We start from the raw sequence: 3,821 nt of genomic DNA, 5'->3' as shown, positions 1-3,821 counted from the left end.
TTTTTAATTGGATTGTTTGTCTTCCTGGTGTTAAGTTCTTGATATATTCAGGAAATTAAACCCTTGTCAGATGTATCTTAGCAAATATGTTCTCCCATATACTCGGTTCCCTTTTCATTTTGTTCATGGTTTTTTGCGGTGCAGAAGCTTTTTTAGTTTGATGTGCTCCCATTTGTTTATTTTTTCCTTTGTTTCCCTTGTCCCAGGAGATATATTGGCAAAAAATATTGCTATGAGAAATGCCTGAAATTTTACTGCCTATGATTTCTTCTAGAACAGTGGTTCTCAACCTTCCTAATGCCACGACCCTTTAATACAGTTCCTCATGTTGTGGTGACCCCCAACCATAAAATTATTTTCGTTGCTACTTCATAACTGTAATTTTGCTACTGTTATGAATCGTAATGTAAATATCTGATATGCAGGAGGTATTTTCATTGTTACAAATTGAACATAATTAAAGCACAATGATTAATCACAAAACAATATGGAATTATATATGTATTTTCCAATGGTGTTAGGTGACCCCTGTGAAAGGGTCGTTCGACCCCCAAAGGGGTCTCGACCCACAGGTTGAGAACCACTGTTCTAGAATATTTATGGTTCTGTTACTTACATATAAGTATTACATATATTTTGAGTTTATTTTTATGTATAGTGCAAAATGATGGTCTAGCTTCATTTTTTTGCATCTATCTGTCCAATTTTCCAACACCATTTATTGAAGAGACTGCCTTTACTCCATTGTATGTTCCTGCCACCTGTGTCAAATATTAATTGCCCATATTGGCATGAGTCAATTTCTGGGGTGTCTATTCTGTTCCATTCATTTATATGCCTGTTCTTGTGCCAGTACAAGGCTGTTTTGATCACGATTGCATTGTAGTACAGTTTGATATCTGGTATTGTGATCCCTCCAACTTTGTTCTTTCTCAAGATTGCTGAAGCTATTCAGTGTCTTTTTAGGTTCTCTATAAATTTTTGTAATGTTTGTTCTAGATCTTTGAAGTATGCTATTGGTTTTTTTTCTTAAATATTCATTTATTTTCAGGTAAAAATCCTATGTCTTATAGCCAGGGATGCAAGGACTTGTATATCCTGGTTGGAATAATGGTCCCTCTCTACCTGGGAAGTCACTCTGTATAGTTAGGGGCTGAGAGGGAAGGGGTTGAAATCTGAGAAGGTAAAGGTTTTTCTTGGAACAAAGCTAGCTGTCAGTCATCACCAGATCATTATTGTGGCCAGAATTCTAGAAATGGTGTACAGTTCATTTTCTATTCATTCTTCATGAAGTACACCACTCTGTTTAACAGCTGGTTCTAAATATGATGGTTAAATTTTCAAGGTCTTCATTCTTTAAATGTAATTCTTCAAGCAGGGTAGCTAGAAACTGTGTAAACACCATATTTTCTTGAGAATGCTTCTGAATGCCAAGAATCGGCATCAGTAATGACAGCAACACCATAGCAATTAAGGTCCATTCTGCAGGTTTGTGTATAATATTTCTATTTGTTAATCTGAAAGTTCGAACAAGATTTTTAAGTTGTGTGTAAATATCTCCTAATGTAATCTGAAGAGGCCCCAAAAGTCCAGGCAATACTTTACTCAATTTTTCGAGTACGATGCGTTTTCTAATCTGGTTCTGAGAACTTGAATCTATCAGTGGAAAGGTGGGATCATGCTCTTCTGAGTCTTGTGATTTGGTGGTTTCTTCATTTAAAACATACAGTCCTCTATAAAACTCTCTGATCCTTAGGTCTAATGTTTCAGTTTCCTTTTTCAAGCTCTCATAACTTGGCAGTGGTTTAATGGCTGTATCTGAGGCCCTGAAAGGGAAAGACTCATCCAAGCTGTCCTGAGATTCCCGCAAGGTGGGGGAATGACTATCTGGGTCAGAGTTTATGTCATCTTAATTAAGCTCTTCTTCTTTAACCAGAGGGACTGAAGAGGGTTTTGGACACACAGAAGCATAATTCTGGCCATACAAAAACCTCAAAGTTTCTTCTGTCTTCCACTCAATCAAAGTCTCCTTCAGAACTTTAAGTAAGTTTGCCTTCGCAACTTCAGGACACACCTGCACTGAACTAGAAGCTGACGTAAAAACTTGGTTTGATTTGACAAATTTCCTCTTAAAATGTTCAGCACTTTTCTTACTTATGCCTACTAAAGTTATTTCTGAACTATTGTATTTATTTTCAGGAATTTCTGAGGCATCTAAGTTTTCTCTTGAAGGACTATTTAAAGAAACCTGAGTATTTACCTTCTGTAAAGGAAGCTCACAAGTAGCAGCTTTCTCCTGACTATCTAATCTGCAATTGCCTAACTGCTCAGTAATACTTATTACTGCCTGTTCTTTGTCTTTTTGCTTGAAGTTAGATTTTTGACAAGCTTTCTTTTTCATGATGCTTTTTATGTGCAGCTGTTGCCTTATACCCGTTGCATTTGGTCTGTTTCCTAGTAGAATGGAGGAAACAAAGTCTTGCTCATTATCACTGCTACTATCACTATGAATGCTAGAAGAATTAGATTCATATTGCTTCTCAATATGGCCAGGATTGTCAACATCTGATGTTTTAATGGTCTTACTGCATAACTGTACTTCTTCTCCAGAATGGCCACTTTGTCCCTCCTGTAACAGCTGAAAATCAGGGTGCCTTTCTTCTTCTCGAACCCATACTGGAGTTTTAGGAATTTGTGCTTCAAAAAACTTAGATGCTTTATAACAAAAATTGCTGCAAAAACACTTTCTTTCAGTAATATCATAGACTTTATTGGTTTTGGTAGAAATTTTATATTTCTGTTTTGGTACTATTCCTAGCTTCTTGTGACATAAGGGATAACCACAGAGCTTGATAATAGAACGTTCATCCACGACATCGCTGTAGTAAGCAGGTATGATACACTTCCCACACTCCATTAAGAATTCTTCTGTAATATTCTCTTCTAAAAGTTGTTCAACAATATGTAGAGCTTTTCTCTCAAACTCAATCTTCTTTCTCACAGTCTCTTCTAGTTCTGCTTTCCTTTTAGAAGCATCTTACTGTTTCAAGGTGCTTGTCTGTTTAGTACCTGCGGCCTTTCGAGAGGCGTGGTGGGCCCGGGTCTTGCGGCCAGCCGGGGACAGCCCAGCAGATTCGGCCATGGGGCGCGTCGTCAAGCTCTCTGGTCCCGCCATTGGTTTTTAAATAGGAATTCTGTTAATTCTATAGATCGCTTTGGGTATAGTATAGACATTTCAATGATGTTAATATGACCAATCCATGAACATAATTTATGCTTCCTCTTATTTGTTTTTTCTTCAATTTCTTTCTTTAGTGTCCTATAATTTTATGAGTACAGGTTAAATATATTCTTAGGTAACTTATTTCTTTTGTAGCAATAGCAAATGGGATTGTTTTCATCTGTGTTTTTTTTAAAATTATCTTTATTGTTGAAAGTATTACAGATGTCCCTTTTGTTTGTTTTTCTCATTGACCCCCTCCACCCTACACCAAACCTCCAAGTCCTTCAACACTCTATTGTATGTGTCGATGGGCTATGTATTTAGACATATAAGTTTCCCTGTTAATCACTCCCCACCTATTCCCCACCCCTAACTTCCCTCTGAAATTCGTCCATCTGTTTCATGCTTCTAAGTCTCAGGATCTATATTGTTCATCAGTTCATTTTGTTCATTAGATAGCACATGAGTGAGATCATGTGATACTTACTATTTCTCTGACTGGCCTATTTCACTTAGCATAATACCTCCAGATCAATCCATGCTTTTACAAATGGTAAGAGTTCTTTCTTTTTAACAGTTTTGCAGTATTTCATTGTGT

The 3,821-nt window shown here is 36.9% G+C and overlaps 1 pseudogene; it reads right to left on the bottom strand.

Annotated features, from left to right (window-relative positions):
* Positions 1 to 1,132: 1,132 nt before the first annotated feature.
* LOC118654728 lies at positions 1,133 to 3,142 on the bottom strand (annotated as a pseudogene).
* Positions 3,143 to 3,821: the final 679 nt, after the last annotated feature.

Source organism: Myotis myotis, unplaced genomic scaffold (assembly GCF_014108235.1).
Source record: "Myotis myotis isolate mMyoMyo1 unplaced genomic scaffold, mMyoMyo1.p scaffold_m19_p_4, whole genome shotgun sequence".
Classification (NCBI taxonomy): domain Eukaryota; kingdom Metazoa; phylum Chordata; class Mammalia; order Chiroptera; family Vespertilionidae; genus Myotis; species Myotis myotis.
The sequence above is the reverse complement of the archived record's forward strand: the minus strand, read 5'-3'. Positions and strand labels throughout refer to the sequence as shown.